Raw genomic sequence first — 22,500 nt, forward strand, 5'->3', positions numbered from 1 at the left:
ATGGAACATGGCCCGAGTCCACTAATCATTCTGAATGGAACACGCCCGAGTCCACTAATCATTCTGAATGGAACATGGCCCGAGTCCACTAATCATTCTGAATGGAACATGGCCCGAGTCCACACCTGTGTGTCTTTAGACAGATCTTATGACTATGGTCATTCAAACCGAATCAGTTTGGGCTGTTTAGCCAACTGGTTGTTGGGTCTATAGTACAAAAAAGCTCTGGAACCAAGCTTGTATACTTTATCAAACCTGGACAAAACACAGCAGAGCTCAATACGTCAGTGTTGTCATTGAATGTGGCTTAAACCCTACAGGTCGATAAAGAGGGGAGTGTCATGATTTTCACTAATACCACAGTGTGTTCAGTTCCACTAGATCTGGTGTCAGTCAGTCCATCAGTCCCTCTCCTGGGCTTTTAATACATCTATCCCTTTCACCTCTCTCTCCTCTCCTCTCTTCCCTCTCTAGTCTCCTCTCCTCTCTTCCCTCTCTAGTCTCCTCTCTTCCCTCTCTAGTCTCCTCTCTTCCCTCTCTAGTCTCCTCTCCTCTCTTCCCTCTCTACTCTCCTCTCTTCCCTCTCTAGTCTCCTCTCCTCTCTTTCCTCTCTACTCTCTTCTCTTCCCTCTCTACTCTCCTCTCTTCCCTCTCTACTCTCCTCTCTTTTCTCTCTACTCCTCTCTTTTCTCTCTACTCCTCTCTTTTCTCTCTACTCTTCTCTTTTCTCTCTACTCCTCTCTTTTCTCTCTACTCCTCTTTCCTCTCTACTCCTCTCTTTTCTCTCTACTCTCCTCTTTTCTCTCTACTCTACTCTCCTCTCTTCCCTCTCTGCTCTCCTCTCTTTTCTCTCTAGTCTCCTCTCCTCTCTTTCCTCTCTATTCTCCTCTCTTCCCTCTCTAGTCTCCTCTCCTCTCTTCCCTCTCTAGTCTCCTCTCCTCTCTTCCCTCTCTACTCTCCTCTCTTCCCTCTCTACTCTCCTCTCTTCCCTCTCTACTCTCCTCTCTTTTCTCTCTACTCTCTACTCTTCTATTTTCTCTCTACTCTACTCTCTACTCCTCTCTTTCCTCTCTACTCCTCTTTTCTCTCTACTCTCCTCTCTACTCTCCTCTCTTTTATCTCTACTCTACTCTCTACTCCTCTCTTTCCTCTCTACTCCTCTCTTTTCTCTCTACTCTCCTCTTTTCTCTCTACTCTACTCTCCTCTCTACTCTCTTTTCTCTCTATTCTCCTCTCTTTCCTCTCTACTCTCCTCTCTTCCCTCTCTACTCTCCTCTCTGTTCTCTCTACTCTCCTCTCTTTCCTCTCTACTCTCCTCTCTTCCCTCTACTCTCCTCTCTTCCCTCTCTACTCCTATCTTTTCTCTCTACTCTCCTCTCTTTTCTCTCTACTCTACTCTCCTCTCTTTCCTCTCTACTTTCCTCTCTACTCTCCTCTACTCTCCTCTACTCTCCTCTCTTTTCTCTCTACTCTCCTCTCTTTTCTCTCTTCTCTTTTCTCTCTGCTCTCCTATCTACTCCTCTCTTTCCTCTCTACTCCTCTCTTTTCTCTCTACTCCTCTCTTCCCTCTCTTTCCTCTCTACTCTCATCTCTTCCCTCTACTCTCCTCTCTTCCCTCTCTACTCTCCTCTCTTTCCTCTCTACTCTCCTCTCTTCCCTCTCTACTCTCCTCTCTTTTCTCTCTACTCTCCTCTCTTTTCTCTCTACTCTCTTTTCTCTCTACTCTCTTTCCTCTCTACTCCCCTCTTTCCTCTCTACTCCCCTCTTTCCTCTCTACTCCCCTCTTTCCTCTCTACTCCCCTCTTTCCTCTCTACTCCTCTCTTTTCTCTCTACTCTCTTTCCTCTCTACTCCCCTCTTTCCTCTCTACTCCCCTCTTTCCTCTCTACTCCCCTCTTTCCTCTCTACTCCTCTCTTTTCTCTCTACTCTTCTCTTTTCTCTCTACTCTCTTTCCTCTACTCCTCTCTTTCCTCTCTAGTCCTCTCTTTTCTCTCTACTCTCTTTTCTCTCTACTCTCCTCTCTTTTCTCTCTACTCTCCTCTCTTTTCTCTCTACTCTCTTTTCTCTCTACTCTCTTTTCTCTCTACTCCTCTCTTTCCTCTCTACTCTCCTCTCTACTTCTCTCTTTCCTCTTTTCCATCTACTCCTCTCTTTCCTCTCTACTCTCCTCTCTTTCCTCTATACTCCTCTCTTTCCTCTCTACTCTCCTCTCTTTTCTCTCTCCTCCTCTTTCCTCTCTCTATGCTGCCCTCTCCCTACTCTCCTCTCTGCCCCCCTCTCCTCTCTGCACCCCTCTCCTCTCTGCCCCCCTCTCCTCTCTGCCCCCCTCTCCTCTCTGCCCCCTCTACTCTCTGCCCCCCTCTACTCTCTGCCCCCTCTACTCTCTGCCCCCCTCTACTCTCTGCCCCCCTCTACTCTCTGCCCCCTCTACTCTCTGCCCCCTCTATCTCTGCCCCCCTCTCCTCTCTGCCCCCTTTACTCTCTGCCCTCTCTACTCTCTGCCCCCCTCTCCTCTCTGCCCCCCTCTACTCTCTGCCCCCCTCTCCTCTCTGCCCCCCTCTACTCTCTTCCCCCCTCTCCTCTCTGCCCTCTCTACTCTCTGCCCCTCTCTCTCTCTGCCCTCTCTACTCTCTGCCCCTCTCTCCTCTCTGTCCCCTCTCATCTCTGCCCCCTTCTACTCTCTGCCCTCTTCTCTACTCTACTCTCTCTACTCTTTACTCTGGCCTCTACTCTCTGAGGGGTGCTTTGGTTTATCCACGATTGATGTGCACATTTGGAGGAGAAAGTGTTTGTTTCCCTGAAGAAGGAGGACTGGAGTGTTTTCTTGGTCCACCTACTGCACTGGAAGGGAGACAGCCAGGGAGCCAGCCAAGCGAGCGGAGGCAGGAGGACATAAACGATATGAAGGAGAGAGTGTTTAGTGTTTCTCCTAGGGCAGGAGTGTAAATGTTGTGAAGAAAGATAGGACTAGGAGGACCAGAGTTTTACAGGGAGCTGTTAACACAACAAGCAGGCAGTGGAGCGAGGGGAGGCGGGGGGGGGGGACAAGGCGGGGGGAACGGAGTGAGGGGAGGCGGGGGGAAGGAGCGAGGGGAGGCGGGGGGGGGGACAAGGCGGGGGGAACGGAGTGAGGGGAGGCGGGGGGGAAGGAGCGAGGGGAGGCGGGGGGGGGACAAGGCGGGGGGAACGGAGCGAGGGGAGGCGGGGGGGAACGGAGCGGGGGGAGGCGGGGGGAACGGAGCGGGGGGGAGGCGGGGGGAACGGAGAGAGGGGGAGGCGGGGGGAACGGAGTGAGGGGAGGCAGGGGGGGGACGGAGCGAGGGGGAGGCGGGGGGAACGGAGTGAGGGGAGGCGGGGGGAACGGAGCGAGGGGAGGCAGGGGGGGGACGGAGCGAGGGGAGGCGGGGGGAACGGAGCGAGGGGAGGCGGGGGAACGGAGCGAGGGGAGGCAGGGGGGGAACGGAGCGGGGGGGAGGCGGGGGGAACGGAGTGAGGGGAGGCGGGGGGAACGGAGCGAGGGGAGGCAGGGGGGGGACGGAGCGAGGGGAGGCGGGGGGAACGGAGCGAGGGGAGGCGGGGGGGGGACGGAGCGAGGGGAGGCGGGGGGAACGGAGCGAGGGGAGGCGGGGTGAACGGAGCGAGGGGAGGCGGTGGCAGGGGAGACTGGAGGGGAAACAATCCTTGGATTTATAGAGTTCATTTAATTCAGTAGAGCGGTAGAGGATGTAGAGAAGTCATAGAACCCATGTAAACAGGATTAGAGGGAGTTCCACAATTACAGTCCCACTTAGTGTTATTGTGTGTGATTCTTCTATGAGAACATTACAATGCTTACACAGCCCTGCCGTGTACGATTTAGGATCATGGTGGTGATTACTGTAAATGTGTATTAAGCCACCGTTTGTTATGTAAATAATCCCACAGTAATACCGATGTTTTGTTGTGTAGAGCTATTCTTTGACTATAGAAGGATGGTAACAAGGCTAAAGCTAATCCTGTTTTCTATTCTGGGTGGTTAAAGCGCTGGGCCAGTAACCGAGGTTGCCAGTTCGAATCCCCGAGCCGACAAGGCGAAAAATCTGTTATTCTGCCCTTGAGCAAGGCAGTTAACCCCTCAAAACAACAGCTCCAGGACCCCCGGTTTGGCAGCGCCCTGCCCCTCTCCGGATTCAGAGGGGTTGAATTAAAAGCGGAAGTCAAGTTTAGGTTGGACCTTCATGATAGTTTGTTATCCCCTGTCACATTTCATTACGCGTTAAAGCAAAACCTGCACTCCAAATCACCGAATACGCCGATAGATGGTATGGTTATACTTGTCTAGAACACATTCTTCTGTCTATATCGTCACGAGAAAGTATATATATTTATTTAATATATATTTAATTTATATATCCTCAAAGTTCACAGTGCGCCGTCATATTAATGTTCTTCCTTCCCTCAGCTGCCATGGCGCAAAAGCATATTTTTAATTTTTATTTTTTTTAAATCTCCTCTGCCCCTGCTACTTGCAGGCTCACGGGGCCCTTGAGCGTTGCCGTAGCAACCTGACTGGCACAGCTTCTCTGCCAGGCTGAACATGGTGATATTGTAACTCGTAAAATTGACAGTGCAGTTTTGCTTCGGGGATTTTTACAACTAGGTTATCTACTTCACATGCTGATATTGACTTTTGGTATTATTTTGTGGAGCTTTGTTTTCTAGCTAGCAACCTAGCTAACCAGTCAGCCTTTCTAGAGAGAGAATTGCATTGTGGGTTTTGTATTGGACTTGAGCTCTGCAGATTTCCACAACAATTTTCACATGGCTGCGTCCTAAGTTATTATAATGGCGAAATGCAAAAAATATTTCACAGTTAGTTATTATTCTCACATATATTTGCATTATTTAACAATGTAAATCTAGGAATTTGTGGTTTCCAGTGGTTTATTCCTGTTACTGGGGAAAGGACGTGGTTAGGAAGCTACCATCGATCGCCATGACAATTCTCTCAGGTTGTTCAGTCAGTAGCCTAATGTCTGTATGTAAACTGGTTTTAACCAGAAGGACATGGAGCTGCGTTTTTGTCTTTTTAGAATACATATTTTTTAAAATATTGTTATGAAGGAGGATTATCATTAAACAAGAATAGTCTAGGGACGCTTTTTAAATATTTTTTTAAACACATAGCCAGTGGCCAAGATGCTGCATTCCAGCAGTTGAGGTTTCTGCTCCTTTAGAAAACAAGAGAATCTGACCAATCACATTGCTATTCCTAGCAATAGAAAAAAAAAAGATTTTTCCATAGCAATTGTCATGTTGATTTGAATTGTGCTGACTGTAATGAGATGATTGTCATTTTGGCTGGAGGCTGGAGCACAGGTCATCTGTTACCATGCCCTTCACAGGTCATCTGTAACCATGCTCCTCACAGGTCATCTGTTACCATGCCCTTCACAGGTCATCTGTTACCATGCCCTTCACAGGTTATCTGTTACCATGCCCTTCACAGGTTATCTGTTACCATGCCCTTCACAGGTTATCTGTTACCATGCCCTTCACAGGTCATCTGTTACCATGCCCTTCACAGGTCATCTGTTACCATGCTCTTCACAGGTCATCTGTTACCATGCCCTTCACAGGTCATCTGTAACCATGCTCTTCACAGGTCATCTGTTACCATGCCCTTCACAGGTTCTGTTACCATGCTCTTCACAGGTTATCTGTTACCATGCTCTTCACAGGTCATCTGTTACCATGCTCTTCACAGGTCATCTGTTACCATGCTCTTCACAGGTCATCTGTTACCATGCTCTTCACAGGTCATCTGTTACCATGCTCTTCACAGGTCATCTGTTACCATGCTCTTCACAGGTCATCTGTTACCATGCCCTTCACAGGTTATCTGTTACCATGCTCTTCACAGGTCATCTGTTACCATGCTCTTCACAGGTCATCTGTTACCATGCTCTTCACAGGTCATCTGTTACCATGCTCTTCACAGGTCATCTGTTACCATGCTCTTCACAGGTCATCTGTTACCATGCTCCTCACAGGTCATCTGTTACCATGCTCCTCACAGGTCATCTGTTACCATGCTCCTCACAGGTCATCTGTTACCATGCTCTTCACAGGTCATCTGTTACCATGCTCCTCACAGGTCATCTGTTACCATGCCCCTCACAGGTCATCTGTTACCATGCCCCTCACAGGTCATCTGTTACCATGCCCCTCACAGGTCATCTGTTACCATGCCCCTCACAGGTCATCTGTTACCATGCCCCTCACAGGTCATCTGTTACCATGCCCCTCACAGGTCATCTGTTACCATGCCCCTCACAGGTCATCTGTTACCATGCCCTTCACAGGTCATCTGTTACCATGCTCCTCACAGGTCATCTGTTACCATGCCCCTCACAGGTCATCTGTTACCATGCCCCTCACAGGTCATCTGTTACCATGCTCCTCACAGGTCATCTGTTACTATGCCCCTCACAGGTCATCTGTTACCATGCCCTTCACAGGTTATCTGTTACTATGCTCCATCTGGATATTACAGGAGAGTTTGATTGGATGCTGAGTCATATTGACTGGGAACAAAATGGAAGCAAGTGAGCCAGAACTGCAAGGGTCTATCTGAACTTGTCCAGTGTAGAAACTTTTTTTAAATTTGTTTTAATTTTTCCAATTGCGAAACGTTTTGCTACAGTGTGCACGAATGAATATGATCCTGGTGAACTGAGAGGGTGTTTGCAGTCTGCCTCTCTCTTTCTCCGTGTTTTTACATTGGGGCTTTATTGGCATGAGAAACGTGTGTTTACATTGGGGCTTTATTGGCATGGGAAACGTGTGTTAACAATGTTTATTTCACTTGCTTTGGCAAAGTGAAAAGACAATAAACAAACAAGCAACTATCAAAATTGATCAGTAAATATTGCACTCCAAAAAGATTCACGTGTTATATTATTAGCTATGTACAGTGTTTTTAGCAATGTGCAAGTAGTTGTAGTATGAATAGTAGGGAGAGATAAATAAAACAGATCAATATTGCTGGTATTTACAATGTTGTTTGTGTTCCACTGGTTGCCCTTTTCTCATCGCCACGGGCCACATCTTGCTGCTGTGATTGCACACTGTGGTATTTTGCCTAATAGATAAGGGAGTTTATCAATGTTTTTATTTCTTTTCAACATCTTGTTTGGGTCTAGCAGGAGGGTTGGGAAGTTCAGCTCAGTTTCCACCTCGTTTTGTGGGCAGTGTGTCTTCTCTCGAGAGCCAGGTCTATTGCTGCCTCTCACAATAGCAAGGCTATGCTCATAGTCAAGGATGTTCTTAGTTTTGGGTCAGTCACAGTGAGTGGTCAGGTATTCTGCCACTGTATGCTCTCTAAGGCCAGATAGCATTCAAATGTGCTCTGTTTGTTTTGGTTGACGCTTTCCAGTGTGTCGTGTAATTATCTTTTTGCTTTCTCATAGTTTGGTTGGGTCTAATTGCTTCGCTGTCCTGGGGCTATGTGGGGTCTGTTTGTCTTTGGGAACAGAGCCCCAGAACCAGCTGGATGATGGGGCTATAGGTTCATCTCTCTCTAGGTGATGGCTCTGTGGTGGAATGTGTGAGCATTGCTTCCTTTTAGGTGGATGTAGAATTGAACATGTTATTTATGGATTTTGACAACTAGTGGGTCTCGGCCTATTTCAGCTCTGTGTGCATTGTTCGGGGTTTTGCGTTGTACACAGTATATTTTTTTGTGAAATCTTGGTTGGTGAGCGGACCCCAGACCTCAGACCTCAGACCCCAGACCTCAGACCTCAGACCCCAGACCTCAGACCTCAGACCCCAGACCCCAGACCTCAGACCTCAGACCTCAGACCTCAGACCTCAGACCTCAGACCCCAGACCTCAGACCTCAGACCCCAGACCTCAGACCTCAGACCCCAGACCCCAGACCTCAGACCTCAGACCTCAGACCTCAGACCCCAGACCTCAGACCCCAGACCCCAGACCTCAGACCTCAGACCTCAGACCTAACAACCATAGAGGGCAATGGGTTCTATAACTGATTCTCTCTATCTCTATCTTGTTCCCACTCAGTCCTGTGGGCCGTATATATATTTTTGGCCTCCAGTCGACTGCCATGGAGGATTTAAAGGGACACGAGATGTTCTACTTCCCTAGACTCAGATTAACTCATTTGCTACTTCCCCCAGAGTCAAATGAAGTCATGGTTACCATTTTTTTTTTTTTTTTGTCTCTTTGTGGAGTTTTAGGATAATTGAAGTTAGCTTATCGTTAGCTTAGCACAATTGCCGGAAGTCTGCGGTACAGTAGCTAGCTCCTCTAAGAAGCAGTGAAATAGACCTAACTACTCAAGCTGGGTGGTTAGCACTTCGTACTCTATGTATTCAGTAGCCATGAAGTGCTTTGAAAGGTTGGGCTTACATCAATTGCAATTTTATTTGTCATATGCACCGACTACAACAGGTAATAGACCTTACAGTGAAACACTTAATTACAAGCCCTTAACCAACGATGCAGTTTTAAGAAAATACCTACAACAACAAAAGTAATAGATAAGAATAATAAATAATTAAAGAGCAGCAGAAAAGTAACAATAGCGAGGCTATATACAGAGTCAATGTGCGGGGGCACCGGTTAGGCACAGGTAATTGAGGTAATGTGTACATGTTGGTAGAGTTAAAGTGACTATGGCATAGATAATAAACAGAGAGTAGCAGCAGCGTAAAGGGGAGGGGGGAGCAATGCAAATAGTCTGGGTAGCCATTTGGTTAGCTGTTCAGGAATCTTATGGGTTTGGGGTAGAAGCTTTTAAGACGCCTTTTGGTCCTAGACCGGAACCGCTTGCCGTGTGGTAGCAGAGAGAACAGTCTATGACTAGGGTGGTTGTAGTCTTTTGACAATTTTTAGGGCCTTCCTCTGACACCACCTGGTATAGAGGTCCTGGATGGCAGGAAGCTTGGCCCCGGTGATTTACTGGGCCGTAACCACTACCCTCTGTAGTGCCTTGCGATTGGAGGTTGAGCAGTTGACATACCAGGCAGTAATGCAACCGGTCAGGATGCTCTCGATGGTGCAGCTGTTGAATGTTTGGGGGATTTGATCCATTCCAAATCTTTTCTGTCTCCTGAAGGGGAATAGGTTTTTGATGTGCCCTTTTTTCACGACTGTCTTGGTGTGTTTCGACCATGATAGTTTGTTGGTGATGTGGACACCAAGGAACTTGAAACTCTCTCAACCAGCTCCACTGCAGCCCCGAGTGCTGTTTTAGTGCCAGGTCTGTTGGTGGTATGTAGACAGCTACGAAAAATACAGATAGTGTGGTCCATTGCTTATCATGAGATACTCTACCTCAGACAAGCAGGGCCTTGAGACTTCTTTAGATATCGTGCACCAGCTATTGTTTACATATATGCATAGGCCCCCGCCCCGTGTCTTACCAGAGGCTGCTGTTCTATCCTGCCGATAGAGTGTATAACCCGCCAGCTGTATGTTCTTAATGTTGTCGTTCAGCCACGACTCTGTGAAACATAAGATATTACAGTTTTTAATGTCCCGTTGGTAGGATATACGTGCTTTCAGTTTGTCCTATTTATTTTCCAGCGATCGTACGTTAGCTAGCAGGACGGAAGGCAAAGGCAGATTAGCCACATATCGTCTGATCCTCACAAGGCACCCTGATCTTTAAATCTCAGTTTCCTTCTCCAGCGAATGACGGGAATCTGGTCGGGTGTCTGTAGTATCTCCCTCCCCTCCGACTCATTGAAGGAAAAACTCTTTGTCTAATCTGAGGTGAGTAATCACAGTTCTGATGTCCAGAAGCTCTTTTTGGTCATAAGAGATGGTAGCAGCAACTTTATGTACAAACTAAGTTACGAACAACGCAGGATTTTTTTTTTGAAAAAAATAGGATGGTTGTTTTAAGAGCCGATAAGACGGAAGCCATTGCCTCCAACATCATCAACCAGGAAACCCTGGATCCACTCTAAACCGCACCAACAGATCCACAGATGATCCACACTGCCCAATTTCCTGGCTGAATTCCTAAACTGGAGTCCCTGGATGGGAGACCAGATGCTACTGGATGTGGTGTTGGAGGGCGAGGTAGGAGGCACTCCCTGGTCAGTCCCTGGATGGGAGACCAGATGCTACTGGATGTGGTGTTGGAGGGCCAGTAGGAGGCACTCCCTGGTCAGTCCCTGGATGGGAGACCAGATGCTACTGGATGTGGTGTTGGAGGGCCAGTAGGAGGCACTCCCTGGTCAGTCCCTGGATGGGAGACCAGATGCTGCTGGAAGTGGTGTGTTGGACGGCCAGTAGGAGGCACTCTTCCCTCTGGTCCCAAAAAATATCCCAATGCCCCAGGGCAGTGCCCTGTGTAGGGCTGTCCTGTGTAGGGTGCCGTCTTTCGGATGGGACGTTAAACGGGTGTCCTGACTCTCTGAGGTCATTAAAGATCCCATGACACTTATCGTAAGAGTAGGGGTGTTAAACCCCGGTGTCCTGACTACATTCCCAATCTGGCCCTCATACCATCACGGTCACCTAATAATCCCCAATTTACAATTGGCTCGTTCATCCCCCTCCTCTGCCCTGTAACTATTCCCCAGGTCGTTGCTGTAAATAAAAATGTGTTCTCAGTCAATTTACCTGGTAAAATAAGGATTAATTCAAATAAATAAATAAAATAGTCACTTTATCCCTACCTACATGTACAAATGACCTCGACTATCTTGTACATTGACTCAATACCGGTACCCCCTGTATATAGCCTCCACATTGACTCTGTACCGGTACACCCTGTATATAGCCTCCACATTGACTCTGTACCGTAACACCCTGTATATAGCCTCCACATTGACTCTGTACCGTAACACCCTGTATATAGCCTCCACATTGACTCTGTACAATAACACTCTGTACCGTAACACCCTGTATATAGCCTCCACATTGACTCTGTACCGTAACACCCTGTATATAGCCTCCACATTGACTCTGTACCGTAACACCCTGTATATAGCCTCCACATTGACTCTGTACCGTAACACCCTGTATATAGCCTCCACATTGACTCTGTACCGTAACACCCTGTATATAGCCTCCACATTGACTCTGTACCGTAACACCCTGTATATAGCCTCCACATTGACTCTGTACCGTAATACCCTGTATATAGCTCCACATTGACTCTGTACTGTAACACCCTGTATATAGTCTCCACAGTGACTCTGTACTGTAACACCCTGTATATAGTCTCCACAGTGACTCTGTACTGTAACACCCTGTATATAGCCTCCACATTGACTCTGTACCGTAACACCCTGTATATAGCCTCCACATTGACTCTGTACCGTAACACCCTGTATATAGCCTCCACATTGACTCTGTACCGTAATACCCTGTATATAGCCTCCACATTGACTCTGTACCGTAACACCCTGTATATAGCCTCCACATTGACTCTGGACCGTAATACCCTGTATATAGCCTCCACATTGACTCTGTACTGTAACACCCTGTATATAGTCTCCACAGTGACTCTGTACTGTAACACCCTGTAAATAGTCTCCACAGTGACTCTGTACTGTAACACCCTGTATATAGTCTCCACAGTGACTCTGTACCGTAATACCCTGTATATAGCCTCCACAGTGACTCTGTACTGTAACACCCTATAAATAGTCTCCACATTGACTCTGTACTGTAACACCCTGTATATAGTCTCCACAGTGACTCTGTACCGTAACACCCTGTATATAGCCTCCCATTGACTCTGTACCGTAACACCCTGTATATAGCCTCCACATTGACTCTGTACTGTAACACCCTGTATATAGCCTCCACAGTGACTCTGTACTGTAACACCCTGTATATAGTCTCCACAGTGACTCTGTACTGTAACACCCTGTATATAGCCTCCACAGTGACTCTGTACCGTAATACCCTGTATATAGCCTCCACATTGACTCTGTACCGTAATACCCTGTATATAGTCTCCACAGTGACTCTGTACTGTAACACTTACTTGTAAGTGAGAATTTCACGGTAAAGTCTGTTCCATGCGGCGTATGTGACAAAATAAAGTTTAATTTAATTATTTACAAGTGTATATGAAACTGGTTATTTAAATAAATTAAAATTCTCCAAAGTAGGCCATTTCATTGATCCGCCGTTGTCACAAGGATAAGCTGTGACTTCTCAAGTCAACACAGCCAGCCAGTCAATATGCAACAAGCCTGTATTGACACGGTTTAAAACAATAACTATTGTCCTACAGGAGAAAGGCCATACCCTGCGCCTCAATTTTGCCATGGCAAGTAAAACAGCCTCGTTGTCCCTTCACAAACAGTGGTAAACTAAACCATCCCTTTCCAAGCCTTTTTATAACAGAAACATTCCTCAGATGCCGTTCAGACTTTTTATTCGTCCTTCATGACTTCCAGGCTTGTTTTATTCCACCCATGGTTAATTCACTGATCATGTGGGTCTGAATAGCCTGTCCGTATAATACGTCCTTTAGTGCCAGGACTCGTGTCCATGATGAGGTCAGCATGGAATAACTTTTACACGCAATAGGCGAGCTTAACAGAGCTGGGATGTTGCTTTTCTAGAGTTATTGGACCACTGAGAATCTTTTTGTCTATTTCACCCCAAAAAAGCAAAACAGAGAGAGAAAGGACACATGTCACCAATCACGTTGATCCATGGAAATGTCTCCTTACGTAGGTAGTTTCTGGAAATGTCTCCTTACCTAGGTAGTTTCTGGAAATGTCTCCTTACGTAGGTAGTTTCTGGAAATGTCTCCTTACGTAGGTAGTTTCTGGAAATGTCTCCTTACGTAGGTAGTTTCTGGAAATGTCTCCTTACGTAGGTAGTTTCTGGAAATTTCTCCTTACCTAGGTAGTTTCTGGAAATGTCTCCTTACGTAGGTAGTTTCTGGAAATGTCTCCTTACGTAGGTAGTTTCTGGAAATGTCTCCTTACGTAGGTAGTTTCTGGAAATGTCTCCTTACGTAGGTAGTTTCTGGAAATGTCTCCTTACCTAGGTAGTTTCTGGAAATGTCTCCTTACGTAGGTAGTTTCTGGAAATGTCTCCTTACTTAGGTAGTTTCTGGAAATGTCTCCTTACCTAGGTAGTTTCTGGAAATGTCTCCTTACCTAGGTAGTTTCTGGAAATGTCTCCTTACGTAGGTAGTTTCTGGAAATGTCTCCTTACCTAGGTAGTTTCTGGAAATGTCTCCTTACGTAGGTAGTTTCTGGAAATGTCTCCTTACCTAGGTAGTTTCTGGAAATGTCTCCTTACCTAGGTAGTTTCTGGAAATGTCTCCTTACCTAGGTAGTTTCTGGAAATGTCTCCTTACGTAGGTAGTTTCTGGAAATGTCTCCTTACCTAGGTAGTTTCTGGAAATGTCTCCGTACGTAGGTAGTTTCTGGATATTAACTTTCTATATTATTTTTATTATTGAACTCCTTCGGTGGAAAATGTCCACAATAATTGTAAAATCCATAAACAACAAAACCCCTTATTGTCTGTAGACATAATGACTAATTCATAATAATGTATAATAATGTATATAATAATGTAATGACTGATTCATCTCCATTAATTACAATTTGATAGGTTCATTATCCATCTCGTATATTATTTATGAACAAAAAACAAAACAACGTTTTAAGTGAGAAGTGTGGATATATTGAAGCAACATCTCAAGACATCAGTCAGGAAGTTAAAGCTTTGTCGCAAATGTGTCTAAATCATTTCAAATTCCTTACATAAAGCAAGGCGGATGGCACCCGTTTCTTGTTTTAAAATGTACAGATAGCCAGGGGTACACTCCAACACTCAGACATCATTTACATTGATGTTTAGTGATTGTGCCAAATCAGAGGCAGTAGGGATTACCAGGGATGTTCTCTGTTTTAGTGAGTCCTCCAGATCAGATGCAGTAGGGATGACCAGGGATGTTCTCTGTTTAGTGAGTCCTCCAGATCAGAGACAGTAGGGATGACCAGGGATGTTCTCTGTTTAGTGAGTCCTCCAGATCAGAGGCAGTAGGGACGACCAGGGATGTTCTCTGTTTAGTGAGTCCTCCAGATCAGAGGCAGTAGGGACGACCAGGGATGTTCTCTGTTTAGTGAGTCCTCCAGATCAGAGGCAGTAGGGATGACCAGGGATGTTCTCTGTTTAGTGAGTCCTCCAGATCAGAGGCAGTAGTGATGACCAGGGATGTTCTCTGTTTAGTGAGTCCTCCAGGTCAGAGGCAGTAGGGATGACCAGGGATGTTCTCTGTTTAGTGAGTCCTCCAGATCAGAGGCAGTAGGGACGACCAGGGATGTTCTCTGTTTAGTGAGTCCTCCAGATCAGAGACAGTAGGGACGACCAGGGATGTTCTCTGTTTAGTGAGTCCTCCAGATCAGAGGCAGTAGGGACGACCAGGGATGTTCTCTGTTTAGTGAGTACTCCAGATCAGAGGCTAGAAGGGATGACCAGGGATGTTCTCTGTTTAGTGAGTCCTCCAGATCAGAGGCAGTAGGGATGACCAGGGATGTTCTCTGTTTAGTGAGTCCTCCAGATCAGAGGCAGTAGGGATGACCAGGGATGTTCTCTGTTTAGTGAGTCCTCCAGATCAGAGGCAGTAGGGATGATCAGGGATGTTCTCTGTTTAGTGAGTCCTCCAGATCAGAGGCAGTAGGGATGACCAGGGATGTTCTCTGTTTAGTGAGTCCTCCAGATCAGAGGCAGTAGGGATGATCAGGGATGTTCTCTGTTTAGTGAGTCCTCCAGATCAGAGGCAGTAGGGATGACCAGGGATGTTCTCTGTTTAGTGAGTCCTCCAGATCAGAGGCAGTAGGGATGACCAGGGATGTTCTCTGTTTAGTGAGTCCTCCAGATCAGAGGCAGTAGGGAGGACCAGGGATGTTCTCTGTTTAGTGAGTCCTCCAGATCAGAGGCAGTAGGGATGACCAGGGATGTTCTCTGTGTAGTGAGTTCTCCAGATCAGAGACAGTAGAGATGACCAGGAATGTTCTCTGTTTAGTGAGTCCTCCAGATCAGAGGCAGTAGAGATGACCAGGAATGTTCTCTGTTTAGTGAGTCTTCCAGATCAGAGGTAGTAGAGATGACCAGGGATGTTCGACCAGAGAGAGAGTGTTTGGGACATATCCAAAATGTTGTGGCCTGTGTATGACGAGTTCCATTGTCAGTCCTCCAGATCAGAGGTAGTAGGGATGACCAGGGATGTTCTCTGTTTAGTGAGTCCTCCAGATCAGAGGCAGTAGGGATGACCAGGGATGTTCTCTGTTTAGTGAGTCTGTGTATGATGTTCCATTGTCTGTCCAACTTGATTATTCCCACTCTCAAATTGATAGCTGCAATAACCGCTCCATTACCAAGAGAGGTGTGTTTGTTTTTAAGACAATGCTGAGAAGATTAAATGGTCCTGCTGCTCTTGCGTTCCCCAGTCTTGATTGCTTGTTGTTCATGTCGGATGTGATGAGAATCTCTCAACCCCAACCAGATGAGCATCTCCCAAACCCCAACCAGATGAGCATCTCCCAAACCCCAACCAGATGAGCATCTCCCAACCCCCAACCAACCTCTGGTGTGATGAGCAGCCCCCAGCCCCCAACCAACCTCTGGTGTGATGAGCATCTCCCAACCCCCAACCAACCTCTGGTGTGATGAGCATCTCTCAGCCCCCAACCAACCTCTGGTGTGATGAGCATCTCCCAGCCCCCAACCAACCTCTGGTGTGATGAGCATCTCCCAACCCCCAACCAACCTTTGGTGTGATGAGCATCTCCCAGCCCCCAACCAACCTCTGGTGTGATGAGCAGCCCCCAGCCCCCAACCAACCTCTGGTGTGATGAGCAGCCCCCAACCCCCAACCAACCTCTGGTGTGACAAAAAACATTAATTGTTTTGTTTTCATTTAACTAGGCAAGGCAGTTAAGAACAAATTCTTATTTAAAATGACGACCTACCTATATATACAGGAAAAACCCCTGTATTAAGTCTGTGTGTCCAAACTTATGGCTGGTGCTGTATATATATTATATATATTTTAAAAAACATACCTTATTTACAGAAGTATTCAGACCCTTTGCAATGAATCTCGAAATAGAGCTCAGGTGCATCCTGTTTCCATTGATCATCCTTCAAAATTCAATTGATTGGACATGATTTGGAAAGGCACACACCGGTCTATATAAAGGTCCCACAATTGACAGTGCACGTCAGAGCAAAAACCAAGCCATGAGGTCGAAGGAATTGTCCATTGAGCCCCGAGACATGATTGTGTCGAGGCACAGATCTGGGGAAAGGTACCAAAAAATGTCTGCAGTATTGAAGGTCCCCAAGAACACAATGGCTTCTATCGTTCTGAAATGGAAGAAGTTTGAAACCACCAAGACTCTTCCTAGAGCTGGCCGCCCGGCCAAACTGACCAATCAGAGGGAGAAGGGCCTTGGTCAAGGAGGTGACCAAGAACCCGATGGTCACCCTGACATAGCTCTAGAGTTCCTCTGTTTAGATGATTGTCCTTCTGGAAGGTTCTCCCATCTCTGCAGCACTCCACCAATCAGGCCTTTATAGTAGAGTGGCCAGACGGAAGCCACTCCTCAGGAAAAGGCATGACAGCCAGCTTGGAGTTTGCCAAAAGGCACCTAAAGGACTCTCAGACCATGAGAAACAAGATTCTCTGGTCTGATGAAACCAAGATTGAACTCTTTGGCCTGAATGCCAAGCATCACGTCTGGAGGAAACCTGGCACCATCCCTACGGTGAAGCATGGTGGTGGCAGCATCATGCTGTGGGGATGTTTTTCAGCGGTAGGGACTGGGAGACTAGTCAGGATCGAGGGAAAGATGAACAGAGCAAAACCTGCTCCAGAGCGCTCAGGACCTCAGACTGGGGCGACGGTTCACCTTCCAACAGGACAACCACCCTAAGCACACAGCCAAGACAACGCAGGAGTGGCTTCGGGACGAGTCTCTGAATGTCCTTGAGTGTCCCAATATACAAAAGTGAAATATACAAATGAGCTGTAAACATTACACTCACACTTCCAAAATGAGAAAGACGTTTCAAATGTCATATTATGTCCAAATACAGTGTTGTAATGATGTGCAAATGGTTAAAGAACACAAGGGAAAATAAATAAACATAAATATGGGTTGTATTTACAATGGTGTTTGTTCTTCACTGGTTGCACTTTTCTCGTGGCAACAGGTCACAAATCTTGCTGCTGTGATGGCACACTGTGGTATTTCACCCAGTAGATATGGGAGTTTTTCAAATTTGGATTTGTTTTCAAATTCTTTGTGGATCTGTGTAATCTGAGGGAAATATGTCTCTCTAATATGGTCATACATTGGGCAGGAGGTTGGGTCGCTTTCTTGCTCTTTTTCTTTCTTTCAATTCAAGGGGCTTTATTCGCATGGGAAACATATGTTTACACTGTAAGTGAAATAGATAAATGAAAGTGATATAACCCATAAAAAGTCTCTCTCTCTGTGTCTCTCTCTCTCTCTCTCTCTCTGTGTTTCTCTCTCTCTCTGTCTCTCTCTGTGTCTCTCTCTCTCTCTCTCTGTGTCTCTCTCTCTCTGTGTCTCTCTCTCTCTCTCTCTGTGTTTCTCTCTCTCTCTCTCTGTCTCTCTCTCTCTCTCTGTCTCTCTCTCTCTCTCTCTCTGTCTCTCTCTCTCTCTCTCTCTCTCTCTCTGTCTCTCTCTCTGTCTCTCTCTCTCTCTCTCTGTCTGTGTCTCTCTCTCTCTCTCTCTCTCTCTGTCTCTGTCTCTGTCTCTCTCTCTCTCTCTCTCTCTCTCTCTCTCTCTCTCTCTCTGTGTCTCTCTCTCTCTCTCTCTGTGTCTCTCTCTCTCTCTCTCTGTCTCTCTCTCTCTCTCTCTGTCTCTGTCAAATTCAAATTCAAATTCAAGCTGCTTTATTGGCATGAAAAACATTGTGTCAATATTGCCAAAGCAACAATGTATACAATATACATTGTAACAAAATTGTAAATGATAGCAAATAATAATATAAAATGGTAGTAAATAATAATACAATAATAAATACAATAAAATGGTAACAGTCTACAGTAAACATTAATAATTATAGTAATAACAATAATAGTAATAATAAGTAAGTTACTGTTTACTATGCAGATGTTATTATTCAGTGTCCCTCAGGCTATGGCAGGAAAATACATATTTGGCTGCAAGAGGAGCCATTGCTCCTTCGCCCATGAGTATTCTTAGTTTTTCCTCTGGGTTCAATTTGTAAAAATGTGGAATATATGTAGTCATTTCTGTGAATAATGAATCTCTTTGTGAGGAATATTTATCACAGTAAAGGAGAAAGTGCATCTCTGTCTCTACCTCCCCTGTCATGCAGTGACCACATACACGCTCCTCTTTGGGTAGCCATGTCTTTTTATGTCTGCCGGTTTCTATTGCCAATCGGTGGTCACTCAGCCTGTACTTGGTAAGGATCTGTCTCTGCTTCGTATCTCTGACAGAGTAGAGATAATCAGCCAATTCATATTCTCTGTTTAGGGTCAGATAGCAATTTAGTCGGCTTTGGGATTTTGTTTCGTTTTTCCAGTATTGTAAGTATGATTCCTTTGATTGGTTCATGATTTTGTTTATTGGAATTCTTTCTTTTGAAGCAGTGCTGGTGTCAGCTTGATTGGTGAGGTCCAACACCAGTTGACTGAGAGAGCTCGTTTCTGGGCTCAGCTCTTGGGCTTGAAGTGCTTTAAATTGCAGACTCGAATTTGGACTTGAATTTAGATGTAGCCAAAATTTTAATGATCTTTTCTGTATTTTCATTATTACTGGAAAACGGCCCAATTCTGCCCTACATGCATTAGTTGGTGTATTTCTCTGGACTTGTAGAATTTTCCGACAGAATTCTGCATGTAGGGTTTCAATTGGATGTTTGTCCCACATTTTAAAATCCAGTTTATTGAGTGGCCCCCAAACCTCACTTCCATAAAGTGCTATTGGTAGGATTACACTGTCAAATATTTTAGTCCAAATTCTAATTGGGATGTTGATTTTGAATAATTTCATTTTTATTGCATACATTGCTCTGCGGGCTTTTTCTTTGAGTGCCTTCACTGCCATATTAAAGTTTCCCGATGCAGATATGGTCAGACCAAGGTAGGTGTAATTTTTTGTGTGTTCAATTAAGGTGTTGTTCAGGGTGAATTTACATTTTTGTTTCTGACATCTGGGTTTTTTTTGGAAAATCATGATTTTAGTTTTTTGGAAATTTACTGCCAGGGCCCAATTATGGCAATATTGCTCCAGAATATTAATGTTTTGTTGAAGACCTTCTTTGGTTGGTGATAGAAGTACCAAGTCATCAGCATATAGCAGGTATTTCACCTCTGTGTCAAATAGTGTGAGTCCTGGGGCTGGAGATTGGTCCAACATGTCTGCTAATTCATTGATATAAATGTTGAAAAGATTTGGACTCAAATTGCAGCCTTGTCTCACACCTCGACATTGTGAAAAAAATTCTGTTCTTTGGTTTTTGATTTTTATTGCACACTTATTTTCTGTGTACATACATTTTATTAAGTCATACACCTTACCACCAAGCCCACTTTGTAGAATTTTGTAGAATAGCCCTTCGTGCCAAATCGAATCAAATGCTTTTTTAAAGTCAATAAAGCAAGCAAAGATTTTGCCCTCTTTTTTTTGGTGGACGTGTTTATTAATTAGTGTGTGTAAGGTGTATATATGGTCAGTAGTGCGATGGTTAGGGAGAAAGCCAATTTGACATTTACTTATTACATTTTTTTCTTGAAGAAAGGTTTGAATTCTTGAATTCAAAATGCTACAGAAAATCTTTCCCAAGTTACTGTTGACGCAAATTCCCCTGTAATTATTGGGGTCTGATTTGTCTCCACTTTTGTGGATAGGGGAGATGAGCCCCTGGTTCCAGACATCAGGGAAGCAGCCAGAAGTTAACACCATGTTGAACAATTTAAGCACAGCATTTTGCAACTCAGGTGTGCTGTTTTTCAGCATTTCATTTCTGATGTTGTCTACACCACAAGCCTTTTTTGATTTAATAGATTTTAGCTTTTCATTTAGTTCTTGTTGGGTTATTGGGTAATCTAATGGATTTTGGTTGTTTTTAATGACTGATTCAAGGATGTTCAATTTTTCTTTAATTTCTAATTGGTTCTGTTGTAAGTCTTTTTGTGGGATGTTTTTGTATAGATTATCAAAGTAAGTTTTCCAAATTCCTACATCTTGTATGGCTAATTCTTGTGGCTTTGATGTGCTTAAATTGTTCCACATGTCCCAGAACTGATTTTGGTCAATTGCGTTTTCAATTTCATCAAGTGTCTTGTTGGTATAATTCAATTTCTTGCATTTCAGTGTTTGTTTATACTGTTTCAGAGTTTCAAAGTATTCATATCGTAGCTCTGGGTTGTTTTGCTGCTTATGTTTTTTGTTTGACATTTGTCTTAGGTGTTTTCTAATTGTTTTACATTCATTATCAAACCATTTGTCAGAAACATTTTGATTTTTGCTTCTGATGTTGCATTGCTTTGGTTTTCTCAAATTTGCTTTCGATGCTGCTTTTTGGAATATGCAGTTGATGTTTTGGGTAGCTGAATTGACACCATCTTTATTGTTTTGGTACTGTGAGTTATTGAAAAACTGTATAGAGTTCATCATTTCATTTGAGTTCAATGTTTCAATGAATGCCTCTGTACTGTTTGGAGCCCATCTGAATGATTGGTTTATGTTGTAAAGTTTATTGGGCTGTTTTTTTGAATGAATATTGCCAGTTAATTTCTTCAGAAACACGTTGATCTGACTGTGATCTGACAATGGTGTCTGTGGTCTGACAGTGAATGCACTCTGTCTCTGTCTCTCTCTCTCTCTCTCTCTCTCTCTCTCTCTCTCTCTCTCTCTCTCTCTCTCTGTGTCTCTCTCTCTCTCTCTGTCTCTCTCTCTCTGTGTCTCTCTCTCTCTCTCTCTCTGTCTCTCTCTCTCTGTGTCTCTCTCTCTCTCTCTCTGTGTCTCTCTCTCTCTGTGTCTCTCTCTCTCTCTCTCTCTCTCTGTGTCTCTCTCTCTCTCTCTCTGTGTTTCTCTCTCTCTCTCTCTGTCTCTCTCTCTCTCTCTCTCTCTGTCTCTGTCTCTGTCTCTCTCTCTCTCTCTCTCTCTCTCTCTCTGTGTGTCTCTCTCTCTCTCTCTCTCTCTCTCTCTCTCTCTCTCTCTGTGTCTCTGTGTCTCTCTCTCTGTCTCTCTCTCTCTCTCTCTCTCTGTCTCTCTCTCTCTCTCTCTCTCTCTCTCTCACTGTCTCTCTCTCTCTCTCTCTCTCTGTGTCTCTCTCTCTCTCTCTCTCTCTCTGTGTCTCTCTGTGTGTCTCTCTCTCTCTCTCTCTCTGAGTGTGTACTTCCGCGCTCATGTGTGTTTGCTCTAGAGTAAGCCTTGCCCCACCTCCTGGGCCGTCAGCCACACCCCTTCCTCACACACACGGAAACCCGAGAGAGAAACGGAGTGTAAGAGAGGGAGGATAAAGGGGAACCTTCAGCTAGGGGCGTGGCCTTCAGAGCCTGGTGCTACAGCTGGATGCTAGGTTAGTCAGCTGGTTCACTCTACAGGGCTGAGGGGTTGGAAGATAAGGGGATACTGCTGCTACTGGGGTTAAGGACGGGCTTAAGTGAAGGACACAGAGATAAACAAAATAAAAAATAAAGGTAAGGATGACTCTGTTTTTACTCCCTGGCTTGACCTATAATGGAGAGGAAGGGAGAGAGGTGGAGGTTGGTTGGTTGGTTCTGGAGTCAGAAGTGTGTATCTTTGCTGACATAAAAGGTGGAAGGAGAGAGGGGCGTTTAGTGTGACGGAGAGAGGGGCGTTTAGAGTGAAGGAGAGAGAGGGGAGTTTAGTGTGAAGGAGAGAGAGGGGAGTTTAGTGTGAAGGAGAGAGAGGGGAGTTTAGTGTGAAGGAGAGAGAGGGGAGTTTAGTGTGAAGGAGAGAGAGGGGAGTTTAGTGTGAAGGAGAGAGAGGGGAGTTTAGTGTGAAGGAGAGAGGGGAGTTTAGTGTGAAGGAGAGAGAGGAGAGTTTAGTGTGAAGGAGAGAGAGGGGAGTTTAGTGTGAAGGAGAGAGGGGCGTTTAGTGTGAAGTGAATGGGTTGTGAGCAGAGATCGAGAGTTGCGTTGTGGTTTGGTTTGAGACTGGATCGTCTGTCCTCGGCAGGAATGTGATCACACCCTAAGTGTACATGTTGACAACCGTTTGACTTTACTGTGTGGATTACGCAATGCTTTGTAATAGAGGTACTTCTGTAGTCCTGACAGAGACTCTCCCTTCCTCCCTCATGATACCTTCTGTTTTCTTCTTATTTATATGGTGCAGAAATCAATTCAAAATAAAAAAAGATGCGATTTCTTCAGTGGGTTTAGTTTGTTAGTTAGAGAGTTACTGTTTGAGTTTCCATTTCATTACAAGTCCCTGAACTGAATTATACAATTATTTTTGTTTA

General features: G+C 45.2%; 1 protein-coding gene across 2 annotated transcripts in view; it reads left to right on the top strand.

Annotated features, from left to right (window-relative positions):
• The window catches only part of LOC110524935 (ras-related protein Rab-27B), a 130,840-nt gene that overhangs the window by 64,586 nt on the left and 43,754 nt on the right, over positions 1 to 22,500 (top strand). The window contains exon 1 of one of the 2 annotated variants that reach the window (XM_036976654.2): positions 21,483 to 21,712. The exons of the other annotated variant lie outside the window; for it this stretch is intronic. The gene's annotated coding sequence lies outside the window, so the exon portion shown is untranslated. Of the gene's footprint in view, positions 1 to 21,482; positions 21,713 to 22,500 lie in introns of those variants that run through there. 2 annotated transcript variants of the gene reach the window in all.

This window comes from Oncorhynchus mykiss, chromosome 5 (genome assembly GCF_057628025.1).
Source record: "Oncorhynchus mykiss isolate SJ-2025 chromosome 5, ASM5762802v1, whole genome shotgun sequence".
In the NCBI taxonomy this organism is placed as follows: Eukaryota; Metazoa; Chordata; class Actinopteri; order Salmoniformes; family Salmonidae; genus Oncorhynchus; species Oncorhynchus mykiss.